The 13444-nt window shown below is 45.0% G+C and overlaps 1 protein-coding gene and 1 non-coding gene across 2 annotated transcripts in view; one reads left to right on the top strand and one right to left on the bottom strand.

The window, feature by feature from the left end:
• Nucleotides 1–13444, top strand: part of LOC124798899 (protein dead ringer-like) — a 463425-nt gene that overhangs the window by 126224 nt on the left and 323757 nt on the right. The gene's annotated exons all lie outside the window — the stretch shown is intronic.
• Nucleotides 9464–9538, bottom strand: Trnas-cga. The gene has a single exon. It is a non-coding gene; the product is annotated as a tRNA-Ser (tRNA).

The raw sequence follows: 13444 nt of genomic DNA, 5'->3' as shown, positions 1-13444 counted from the left end.
TGAGGTGTAGGTAAACTTCAAAGTTCTGGCCTTGACGATCCCGACCGATCGTCGTGTCATCCTCAGCACCGGTGTCATCGGAAGGGTCTGTAGGGGCATTGGTCAGCACACCGCTCTCCCCGTCGCTGTCGGGTTTCTTGCCCTTGGAAGCGCCACTAATCTGACGAGCAGCTCCTCAGTTGGCCTCGCGAGGCCGAGCGCCAAGAAAAAAAAAACGTATCAGTCCCGGGAATCGAACACGAGTCCCCCCGCGGGGGTCAGCCACGCTGACGACGCAGCTACAGAGGCGGACAATTGAGATTATGTGATTCGGGAATTGCTCCAAAGTCTCACAGTGATCGTTCTCGACGGTCGCCATGAAGAGTACTTCGTTAACTGTACACTCTCTAGCAGTTGTTACAAACCCTTCTCTTCTTCACCACGAACTACTCTCTTTGCCATGTTGGTTGTTTACTAAGATCAGCTACCACGTGATACACATGTCAACTGCTTTGTTTTAGAATATATTTAAGAGCCATCTAGTAACTTGAAAGTGAATTCCGTGCATTTATTACTGCAAATGCATTTGCGATTTAAATGTCACAGCAACTTCATGCGGCTACAGCTCGTCATTTTATGCGACTGTGTCAAGTGAATTTTTGCAGTTTATAGTTGCTGTCAGTAGTTTCTCCCATTGCATTTCTGATATTACCTAAAATAGTAAGAAAACAGGAAAACTTCCTTTTTTCCCCTTTGCCTTATGTTTGCGAAAGCTTATCTACAACTTCTGCAGAAGCCAAAATAGAGTTATAAGAGTCGAAGAACATGAAAGTAGTAGAGATAATAGTGAGACAGGTTGCAGCGTGTCTCCAAAGTTGCTGAGTCAGTACGTTGAGCAAGTTGTGGAAGCAATCGTGTAGAAATTTGGATAAGGGATTGAAGTTGAGAGGAAAAAATAAAGACTTTGACAGAACTACAATATCATCGGAAAACCTCAGAGACGGCAAAGGTCTTCCAAGTGCAGTTGAATGGAATGGATAGTTATAAGAAGGAAATCAGCAAAACACGGCTAGTCGAATAAAGTCAAATTAAATCAGGCGGTGCTGATGCAATGGGACATCAAACGTAGAAGATGAATTTTGCTATTTGGGCTGTAAAATAACTGATTAGGAGAGACGTAGGGATGATATTAAATGGAGACTGGGAAATATCAAGAAACGCATTTTTGAAAAATAGTGCTTTGTTAACATGGAATATAATTTTGTGTTGTCTTTTGTGAAAAATTTTGTCTAGAGCGCACCCTTGTACGGAATTGAAACGTGGATGAAAAATGCTTTAGACAAGAAAACAAGAGAAGCATTTGAAATTTGTTTTTACAGGAAAATGCATGTAATTAGATGGGTAGCTCGCGTAAAGAAAGAGGATGTACTGAATCGAAGTTATTTTATGACACTACTAGAGCAAAGAAATGGATCGATTGATAGGAGCCGGCCGGGGTGGCCGAGCGGTTCTAGGCGCTTCAGTCTGGAACCGCGTGACCGCTATGGTCGCAGGTTCGAATCCTGCTTCGGGCATGGATGTGTGTGGTGTACTTAGGTTTAAGTAGTTCTACGTTGTAGGGGACTGATGATGACCACAGCTGTTAAGTCCCATAGTGCTCAGAGTCAATTTTGATTGATAGGAGAGAGCCTAAAGCATACGGAAAGCAAAACACATGAAATGTGTGAAAAGCATAACACCAGAAATGACCTGTACAGTGACTTGGGATAACATTAGTATAGAAAGGAGTCGGCTTCGTGGGCTTACAGGTATCCAACAACCTGGAAGATCATTTTATATTAATTTCGTACTGTCCTAACGTATACGTTCGTGGTACGCCCCACATTGATTTCTGCGGTTATTTCGCGCAATGTTGCTTGTCTATTGGTACTGACAACGCAAATATCGCTGCTCTCAGTCTTTAAATGAAGGCCGATGTCCACTGCGTTGTCCGTGGTGAGAGGTAATGCTTGGAATTTTGTATTCTGGGCACACTCTTGACACTATGAATCTCGTAATATTGATTTCTCTAGCGATTTCTGAAATGGAATATCCGATGCGTCTAACTCCAGTTACCATTCCGCGTTGAAAGTCTGTTGATTCCCGTTGTAACTAGAAAACTCAATTGACGTAAACCACCTGAGGAAGAATGTTGCCACCTCCAATGCACTGTCCTTTCGCAACTCGTGCACGTGGTACTACAGCCATCTGTATATGTACACATCGCTATCCTATGACTTTTTTCACTTCAGCGTAAAATAAATATGTCTCTAGAAAAATATTTCAAAAAAATGGCTCTGAGCACTATGGGACATAACAACTGAGGTCATCAGTCCCCTAGAACTTAGAACTATTTAAATCTAACTAACCTAAGGACATGACACACATCCATGCCCGAAGGAGAATTCGAACCTGCGACCGTAGCAGTGGCGCGGTTCCGGACTGAAGCGCCTAGGACCGCTCGGCCACCGCCGAGCGGTTCTAGGCGCTTCAATCCGGAACCGAGCGACCACGACGGTCGCAGGTTCGAATTCTGCCTCGGGCATGGATGTGTGTCATGTCCTTAGGTTAGTTAGGTTTAAATAGTTCTAAGTTCTAGGGGACTGATGACCTCAGCTGTTTAGTCCCATAGTGCTCAGAGCCAACCGCTCGGCCACTGCGGCCGGCAAAAATATTTCACTCTCCAGCCAGCGGAGTGTGAGCTGATTTGAAACTTCCTGGCAGATTAAAACTGTGTGCCGGACCGAGGCTCGATCCTGGGACCCGGTTTTTCAGGTTCGGTTCCTGGTCTGACACATGGTTCTGATCTCCCGAGAAGTTTTAAAAAATAAGACGTGTACTTAGTGTTTGTCAGTTCCGCATGCGTCGCGCCCGCAGGTGACTCTAAGATTCCGCCTGCACTTTGCGTAGAGATCGTACTGCGAGGGTAAAAACTGGAAGTGGGCGGTTGTGGAGACGCAGCCCGCGATGTGTCGATGGCGCTCGCCGCGGGCAGCGAGTGCCAGAGCGGCCTCGGCGGCCGGGTTTGCGCTAAAGATGCGTACTTTATTACCGGGCCGCGGGATTTAATTAAGGAAGGCACGGGGCCGCCGCGTATAAAGCGGCTGAGTTATGGGCCGCGGGACGCGGGATCGAGGATTTCATTATCGCCCGGATTTATACCTGAGCCTCTTGATGCTGACCCCGGCGCAGGCTGATTTATTATCGCGCGTTTTCGCTTTTTATTACCTTTTTTCAGAATCGAGTCTTTATTATTACAAGCACAACGGTAACGGTCTGGCGGAGGCCGCCCGACCGCCGCCTGTTTAGAGTTTCCTCATTATTTTTTTCGATGATTATGAAACGAATGCCAAGGGAAGCCTGCTCTTCACACGACCCGACCTCTCGGCGGACAATCCGCGCCGCCGGCGCCCGACGGATTTTATTAGTCCGCTTGTTGCCTCCCTGTTTCAGATTCCGATTTCATTCGTGTTTTAATTTAATGCTGATGAGTTCTGATAATTACCTTAAGAAGTTAATTTAGAAAACAGGATGGCAGACCTTACCAAGTAACACCATATCCTGCCCCCCCCCCTCTCTCTCTCTCTCTCACACACACACACACACACACACACACGCCGCAGGTAGAAAAAAAAGTTCCTGCTCCTTGTTGATAGGTTAATGAAACTGGCATCGTGCTTGTTTTGACTAGAGACTTCACTATGTACAACGTGACTTCAAATTGGTTATGCAAAAGTAACCTTCAGTTGTGAGAAGGTAAGTAACTTACAGAAATGTTTGGTACAGCATTGCATCCAGTGTATCTTAAAGTTTTATTCTCCCCCAACACTCTTAGATCCCGACTCTCCCGCTAAGTGGCATGCGCGAAAGAGCTTTTAAGAGCTTTTATAGCAGTCATCGTGAAGCCGCGCGACGGTGCACATCTGCGCGACGTTGCTTATGATTTTATGAATCCAAATCCTGTGCCACAGTTCAGAGAGGAAGCCAACATCCGTATTGCGATAAAGAGAATCGGCATAATATTCCGATCGGGGGTGAGCACGATCCACGTCACGTTATCGAACGATTGCGGGACTCGCCTAAGTTAAATACTTTTTGCGCTAAAAATTGTAGGAAGATTTACTGTCCTTTCTTTTTTGCCGAGTCAGCTGTACCCGGCGTATCGTACCTGGACATGGTTGAACATTATTTAATGCCTCAATTACAACAGGACAGAGGCACAGAATTTATTTTCCAGCAAGATGTCGCACCACCACATTGTCATTGAGAAGTTGTCGCATATTTACGTAGGAATGTGATGACTTGGATTGGACATCGTGGAGCAATACCCTCGTCACCACCACTACCTCATTTAAATCCAATGAACGTCTGTATATGGGGCTATATCAAAGACACAGTGTTTCTTTCTCCGCTTCAGGGAGAAGTCGACAAGCTGCGGCAATGGATAACGTGGGCAGTTGCCATCGTACATACTCGTAAAGTCTTGCTTCATATGACTTCGCAGGAAATGAATTATAGATGGAAAATTTGTCGTGTTACAAAAGGCAGCCAAATTGAACATTTGTAAATAAAACTTGAAGATATACTGCATTCAGTGCTGTATCAAACATTTCTGTGAGTTATTTACCTTTTTCACAAATAAAGGTTACTTTTGTATAACTAATTTCTAAACACTCCGTACTCTGTTTTCCTTCTTGTTAAATGACGACTTTCTCTTCCATCGTTTCGTTGATTTCCTTTTATTTGTGCAATTTTATAGGCCAGGACAACTTTCGATAAAGTCTTTGATCTGAACTTAGGGTCTTACTGTGAAAATCGAATCACACATTCGAGCCAAGTGTAGCCCTGATCTGGACTGGCATTCGGGGGCAATGGGTTCAAAATTCTCTTCTTGCCATCCAGTTCTAGATTACAATTGTTTTCCCTGAGCCACTCCCGGTCCGTAATAGGATGGTCCCTACAAACAGGCACTGACTAATTTCTGCCTCTGTGCTTGTCCTAACTGAGCAAGGTTTCCGTTTCTGAACACCTCCTCGTCGACGGGGCGTTGAAGTCGCACCTTCCTTTCTTTTTTTCCAAGTTGCTTCCAAATGAATCCTACTAACTCCTTTACTTCTCTGTAGCCCCAAGTCGTGGTGGTTATGTTCGTTGTAAACATACCCACGACTTCCACACAACTTTATTTTCCACCGAGAGACCTATTTGTTTTACAGAGCATTGTTTCTGCGTTTCCAATATTTCGCTTCGCATATCAAAGATACCATCAACTATTCGACCGTCACGACGGGTGTCTTGATCGCCTTGAAGATTGCAGCGATCCAGTGTTCAAAAATTCCTAGAACTAAAACCGTCCTTGGTAGCAAGTTTTTCTTTGTTTAATCCAATTAACGTTTTCGATTATTACGATCGTCGTTAGATTCATCTGCTTCCTTGAACTTACTAAAAGAAGGCAGTGAAATTGTTGGCTGTGACTGGCATCGCCGGCCGGAGTGGCCGTGCGGTTCTAGGCGCTTCAGTCAGGAACCCCGCGACTGCTGCGGTCGCAGGTTCGAATCCTGTCTCGGGCATGGATGTGTGCAAGTCCTTAGGTTAGTTAGGTTTAAGTAGTTCTAAGTTCTAGGGGACTGATGACCTCAGATGTTAAGTCCCATAGTGCTCAGAGCGAATTTTTTTTTTTGTGACTGGTATCGTCACGAAATATAAAACATAGTACTATAATGAAAACGCGTGACCTGTGATGCAGGGCCACGGATGAGTGCGCTAACGGCACTCCTGCATCTTAGCCCATGAATTTTCAGCTCAGTATTATAATGTTTTTACATCCTGTGATGATTCCAGTCATGTCTAAGCATTCCAGGGCTTTCTTTTACTAAGTTTAAGGGTGATGAACGTAATTAACAAAATCGTAATTGAAGAACATTGTGATCAAAGGCTGTTTTAGTTTTTACGTATTCTAAGTATTTGCCGGAGGACCCCTTATTATTTCTTACAGGAGTGTGCGTATGCGCATGCGCGTACGCGTATGCGCTCCACCGTCGAATATTGTACGTGGATATTAATGTCTCTTTTTTATTTGTTCGATAAGGTGTGGTATAGTTGCAGAAACAAAAAGATGTAACGCCTAACGTAATAAGTTCTCTAAACTGTTGTTGACGTCAGAGATTGACATGTATGTTCACGCACGAACTGTGGTCATACTTTCCTCGTAAGAAACTGAGTAATTAAAAAACTGACGGCAGCGCCATTTAAGGGAGGTCAGAGAGTATCTGAAGTGTCATATTCTACGGATTATTAGACGTCTCCTCGACATTTATCCTTCAGACAAGCTTATTGTACCATCGCGCACAGTATGGCACAAAAAACGTCGGCAGATAGCGAGATTGAGCTACGGGGAATTCTCCGATATCCCGTCTCTGAACGGGACCAGGGGTTTGGAAAAGCAATTAGCGGGTTACAGGAATGCAGCAGGAAGCGGCCACGAGGCCTCTCCTGCACTCAGCGCTGCTGTCCCGAGTGGTTTCACATCTCTGTTGTGCTGAAGTGAGCCTCCCAGTGTCATCAAACATCACGTAGTAGATGATCCTGGGGCTGTGATTGCTCTTACTATCCAGATATTATTCGAAGTTTTTGGTGTGACGTTATTCATCGTCTTTACAGGGAAGCTACGAAACTACCTTAGAGCTCGGATAAATTACACATGTAATCAAAAGATTCCTATTGTAAATTTGATATTGGAAGTGAATTTAAACAAAATCCGTGCACGTTTTGAGACCTGGAGATGGTGGAGAAGATTCTGACCCTGTGTTGCGCTGCAGTGCATCTGAAACTCTGATAAATGTCGCGCTGTAGCAGAGACTATAGAGTTAACTTATTTATCAACAGAGTCTGTTACGAGTGGCGTAAGACAGAATGCATCTTAATGAATGACAGTTCAGCGAGTAGGCTTTACCGCCAAAAAAAAAAAAAAAAAAAAAAAAAAAAAAAAAAAAAAAAAAATCGGAGAACTGAGTGTAACAACTCCCAGGTGCATTGTGTAATCACACCCGTCGTCATATGGAGGTATATCGAACACGATTGTGAGGAAGGACAATATTGCTTGGACTTTCTGACCTCCAAATCTTTGTATACAGTACAGTCACTGGCCAACGCTATTGTGACGCTATACTCCCTCCCTATGTGTGTCTTGTAAAGGATTTTCGTTTTTATGGATGACAAAGTGCGACTCCATCGAACAGCTGAGATGGAGCAGCTCTTAGAACGAGAAGATAATCATAGGGTAATTGAATGGCCTGCTTCTTCCCCCAACTTAAATCCGACGCAGCACGTATGTGATACATTGGTGAGACGTGCTGCATCACGTTCACATGCGCCAACGCCCTACAAAAAATAAAAAAAATAATACTGCTATGGGACTTAAAATCTGAGGTCATCAGTCCCCTAGAATTGAGAACTACTTAAACCTAACTAACCTAACGACATCGCACACATCCATGCCCGAGGCAGGATTCGAACCTGCGACAGTAGCAGTAGCGCGGTTCCGGACTGAAGCGCCTAGAACAGCTCGGCCACATCGGCCGTCCAACGCCCTACCAAAAGAACTCTTTCTGGCCACCGTGGGAGCACATTGCAGGACATGCATCTTCTGCCCCTGTGATCAGACACTCGATTGCAAGCCATGTCCGGCTTTCTGTACTGTTTCGGGGGTCTTCATGAACAGCGGTGGTTTCAGTGTCGTTATTGTCTTTGAATAAAAGTGTAATTTCTCTTCGTCTCTTTGCGTACTTCTTTCAGTTCCCTTCTGTGCTATACTGTACCAGATCTTCCTATGTATGGTCCAAGTTTCACCGCGCAGTGTTACTTAGCAGTGACACAGTATGCGAAAATCACCAGTATACACTCGAAGAATGTGAAGGAGAAGAAGGAGATGGAGAAATAGGTGGCGCATCACAAAGTAATTATGCCAATGTGGTGGAAATTGATAACTGTAATGTGCATGTACGGGCAAACAAATCATTAGAAATTCAGAACAAAAAGAGGTTAACGAATTGACCAAGTCAGTAAGGCGTTGGTCCACCTCTGGCCCTTACGCAGGCAGTCATTCGGCTTGACACTGACTGAGAGATTTGTTGGATGTCCTCCTGAGGGATAGCGCGCCGTATTCTGTCCAGTTGGCCCGTTAGATGGTCAAAATCCCGAGCTAGTTGGAGGGCCGTGCCCATAATACTTGAAACGTTCTCAGTTTGGAAGAGATCGAGTGACCCTGATGGCCAACTTAGGGCTTGGCAAGCAGTAGAAATTCTCGTCATCTATGGAAGGGCATTATGTTACTGAAATGCAAGCCCAGGAGGTTTGCCATGAAGGGCAACAAACTGGTATGGGAAACATCGATACTTACCGCCGAGCTGTATGCGCGCCGCAGATGATAGCCAAAGGGGTCTTGCTATGAAATGAAATGCACCCCCCCCCCACCCCCCAGGCCATCACTCCTGGCCGGCCGGGATGGCCGAGTGGTTCTAGGCGCTACAATCTGGAACCGCGCGACCGCTGTGGTCGCAGGCTCGAATCCTGCCTCGGGCATGGATGTGTGTGATGTCCTTAGGTTAGTTAGGTTTAAGTAGTTCTAAGTTCTAGGGAACTGATGACCTCAGAAGTTAAGTCCCATAGTGCTCAGAGCCATTTGAACAATTTGAACCATCACTCCTCAGTGTCGGGCGGTATGGCGGGTGACAGTCAGGTTGGCGTCACTCATCAGTGAAGACAGTTCTACTCCAGTCAATGGCATTGTAGACCGAAAACGTGTCTGGGGACGCCGTGGACAGCTGGACAGCGGTGGGATCCCCAAGTAACTGTCGCCCGTCGTACAGTCCGAGAACGAGGAACGACGATATGGGGTGCCATTTCATTTCATAGCAGGACGCCATTGGTTGCAATCCGCAACACCCTTGCAGCACTGCGGTTAGTTGATCAAATTGTATGTGCCTTTCTGTTGCCCTTCATGGAGGGCAATTCTGGACTTAACATTTCAGCACGATAATGCCACTTCGCACATGGTGAGAGTTTCTAGCGCTTGTTGTGCTTACCGAACCCTGCCTTCGCCAGAAAGGTCACCGGATCTCTTCCCATTCGAAACCTTAGTAGCATTATGGGGACGTCCCTCCGACGAGCTTCTTGGAATTTTGACGGTCTAACGCGCCAATTGGACAGAATTTGGCACGATATCCCCCAGGAGGACATCTAACAACTCTGTGAATCATTGCCAAGTCGAATAACTGCTTACATAAGGGCAAGAGGTCGAACAACGAGCTATTGACTCGCTCAACTTGTGAACTCCTTATGTTGAATAAATCACCCAATTTTTCTGAAATTGTAATCATTTCCAGAATGAGATTTTCACTCTGCAGCGGAGTGTGCGCTGATATTAAACTTCCTGGCAGATTAAAACTGTGTGCCGGACCGAGACTCGAACTCGGGACCTTTGCCATTCGAGGGCAAGTGCTCTACCATCTGAGCTACCCAAGCACGACTTACGCCCCATCCTCACAGCTTTACTTCCGCCAGTACCTCGTCTCCTACCTTCCAAATTTCACAGAAGCTCTCATGCGAACCTTGCAGGACTAGCACTCCTGAAAGAAAGGATATTGCGGAGACATGGCTTTGGAAGGTAGGAGACGAGGTACTGGCGGAAGTAAAGCTGTGAGGACGCGGCGTGAGTCGTGCTTGGGTAGCTCAGATGGTAGAGCACTTACTCGCGAAAGGCAAAGCTCCCGAGTTCGAGTCTCGATCTGGCACACAGTTTTAATCTGCCAGGAAGTTTCATTGTAAACATTTGTTTGTCTGTACATGTACATCACATATACCGATTTGCGTCCCATCGGACAATTCCTTCGTGAGCGTCGCTTTTTTTTTGTCTTCTAGTGTACATAAATTTTTATAATACATTATAGATTGTACTGCATTAATTTCTGTCCAATGCAGGACTGATAGACAAAATGTTAAATTATTGTTCTCTCTAGCTACCATCTGTGACAGTATTGTTCATTTCGAGTGAAGTCCCGTGTGTATCGGCCTTCACTCCACCGGTACCTCTCCTCTTGCTTATCAAACGCGCTCATTCTGGAAACTCAATAATACCTTTGTGTCGTCACAGATTGTACATCTCATTGATTGTATTGGCGGTTTTCAGCGCGAGTAACGCACACAACGGCTACTACGTGAAACTGTGAGGGACACGCTGGCGGTCCCTTACAGAGTACCAGATTGTAGCGGCCGCCAGGAAAGTGGATAGCGATGCGATGCCACGGTGAGAGCAGGTCGGCTATAAACCGCGAGTGATTTACGCCCTCGCTGGTGCAGCGGGCGATGGCTGCGGCTATCGGCACCGAGCAGCCAATCAGGTGCCCGGCCGACGGGCCGCCGCCGGCTACCGGACGCGGGCTGTGCCCCGCCGTGATTTACTGGTGTGCGCTCGCCGCCCTGCCGCTGGGCAGCGTTCCCGCCTTCCGTTCCCTTCCCGACGTGCTTGTCATAGCGTTTACCGACGCAGTTGGAAAGCATCGATACTGAACTGTCGCGTATCGACTGTCGACGTAGTTGGAACCAGGGCTATACTAGAGGGACTACTCAACCGCGTCTTCGCATAGCAAACCGTGATTGTCTTGGTAGAGCTTTCATAATGGCGAAAGGTATTCGGAATTATTTGAAGTGCGAGGGGTAGCAATAAAGTTTTAAGTTGTTGTTGTTGTTGTTGTTGTTGTGGTCTTCAGTCCTCAGATTGGTTTGGTGCAGCTCTCCATGCTACTCTATCCTGTGCAAGCTTCTTCATCTCCCAGTACCTACTGCAGCCTACATCCTTCTGAATCTGCTTAGTGTATTCATCTCTTGGTCTCCCTCTACGATTTGTACCTTCCACGCTGCCCTCCAATACTAAATTTGTGATCCCTCGATGTCTCAGAACATGTCCTACCAACTGATCCCTTCTTCTAGTCAAGTTGTGCCACAAGCTCCTCTTCTCCCCAATTCTATTCAATACCTCCTCATTAGTTATGTGATCTACCCACCTAATCTTCAGCATTCTTCTGTAGCACCACATTTCGAAAGCTTCTATTCTCTTCTTGTCTAAACTATTTATCGTCCACATTTCACTTCCATACATGGCTATACTCCATACAAATACTTTAAAAAACGGCTTCCTGACACTTAAATCAATACTCGATGTTAATTTTTTCTTCTTCAGAAACGCTTTCCTTTCCATTGCCAGTCTACATTTTATATCCTCTCTACTTCGACCATCATCAGTTATTTTGCTCCCGAAATAGCAAAACTCCTTTACTACTTTAAGTGTCTCATTTCCTAATCTAATTCCCTCAGCATCACCCGACTTAATTCGACTACATTCCATTAGCCTCGTTTTGCTTTTGTTGATGCTCATCTTATACCCTCCTTTCAAGACACTGTCCATTCCGTTCAACTGCTCTTCCAAGTCCTTTGCTTTTTCTGACAGAATGACAATGTCATCGGCGAACCTCAAAGTTCTTATTTCTTCTCCATGGATTTTAATACCTACTCCGAATATTTCTTCTGTTTCCTTCACTGCTTGCTCAATATACAGATTGAATAACATCGGGGATAGGCTACAACCCTGTCTCACTCCCTTCCCAACCACTGCTTCCCTTTCATGCCCCTCGACTCTTACAACTGCCATCTGGTTTCTGTACAAATTGTAAATAGCCTTTCGCACCCTGTATTTTACCCGTGCCACCTTCAGAATTTGAAAGACAGTGTTCCAATCAACATTGTAAAAGAGGCACCGAACAATACGATTACAAAGTATGGCCAGATAAAGAAGGTTTCTAATTTCAAATATTTAGGGGAAATCATCCAGCCCAATGCTTCAGATAAAGAAGGAAATTAAACAAGAACAAGAAAAATGGAAATGGCATTCCAGCTAACAAAGAATGTGTACAACAAGAAGTCAGTATCAATTAACGCAAAAATAAGGCACTACAACACTGTGATTAAGCCAGAGTGTCTGTATGCATCTGAATGTTTAGCAATGAACACTAACAAGTAAATGGAAGCTATAGCAAAAAAGGAGCGAAAAATCATTAGAAGAGTACTTGGGCCGAGGTTTGAGAATGGGACTTGGAAGCTTAGAAGTAATAGAGAAGTGTATGACAAAATTGAGAAAGTGGGAGATACTATGAGGAAGAGAAGAGTAAGCTTTTACGCCCATTTGAAAAGAATGAATGATGAAAGGCTGACAAAGAAAATATTCATGTTTTTTGACAAGAACCCCAGAACCCAAATTACCTGGTTCAAAGAAGTCAAAGCAGACTTAGAGGAGATGGGTATAGGAGAAGATGATATAACCAACAGAGACTTGATGAGAGACAAAATTCAACATTTTGAAGGATTTGAAGTGAAGGAGAGAAGAACTGGAGGAACAGTGTGGACAGAAGACCGAAGGGAGCAGCACAGAGAGAGGGTGAAGACATATTGGCAGAAGAGAAAAGAGGAGGAGCGCAATAGGAGAAATGTACATTGAAAAATAGTTGTTTAACGCGGTCCCTAGACGGCCAAAAACGAAATAAAAAAAATTGTCAAAAGATTTCTCTAAGTCTACAAATGCTAGAAACGTAGGTTTGCCTTTCCTTAATCTTTCTTCTAAGATAAGTTTTAAGTATCAATTAGAAAAAAATAAAGTTACTTATTTAAAGTTTTTGTTTGTTGCAGGTGTATCTCTGCAGACATGGTACACTTAGAAATCCCGTCATCAGAGTACCATAACAAGGCGCTAGAGGCGCCAAAACAACATTGTGCAGCCGATTTATAAAGTGGGAATATCGTGCGATAATTCGTTGCTGGCTGCAGTGAAAATGTCACAGCTGTGTCTAACCAGACCAGATGACTTTTTTAGCGGTGTGGATTGGCTGCCGAAAGCTAACAGCATCACGATACTACACTTCATCAATCGGGGGCACCAAGTTTTTTTTTATTTATTTATTTACTTATTGCTCCCAAAGTGACGTCCTACAGAACTGCGGCGTGGGGGGTTACATTGTCACTTTCAATCGTAGCTGATGATATGCCGCCTTAATTCTTACGTACAGGGTGAACACTAAAAAAAATCCGACAAACTGCAAGGACAGATTCCTGGCTGGAAAGGGAGGAAAAAGGTCCTACGAACGCGTGTCCGGAAATGTATCGTTGCCACGGTAGATGGCGCTGACGAATGACAGTTCCTCTAACCACATGTCGTGTGTTCCTTCTGTACTGTTGCCTGTGTTCTGTAAGCAGCAGAATGGTCCGGGAATCATATGGGAATCAAGTCGACATGGTATTTGTGTACGACCAAACAGATGGAAAAGGTCGAGAGGCAGCACGGCTATATCAGAACAAGCACCCTCGATGACAGTGCTGCTAAAGC

Source organism: Schistocerca piceifrons, chromosome 5, assembly GCF_021461385.2.
Source record: "Schistocerca piceifrons isolate TAMUIC-IGC-003096 chromosome 5, iqSchPice1.1, whole genome shotgun sequence".
In the NCBI taxonomy this organism is placed as follows: domain Eukaryota; kingdom Metazoa; phylum Arthropoda; class Insecta; order Orthoptera; family Acrididae; genus Schistocerca; species Schistocerca piceifrons.
This window is presented reverse-complemented; position numbering and strand designations above follow the sequence as displayed.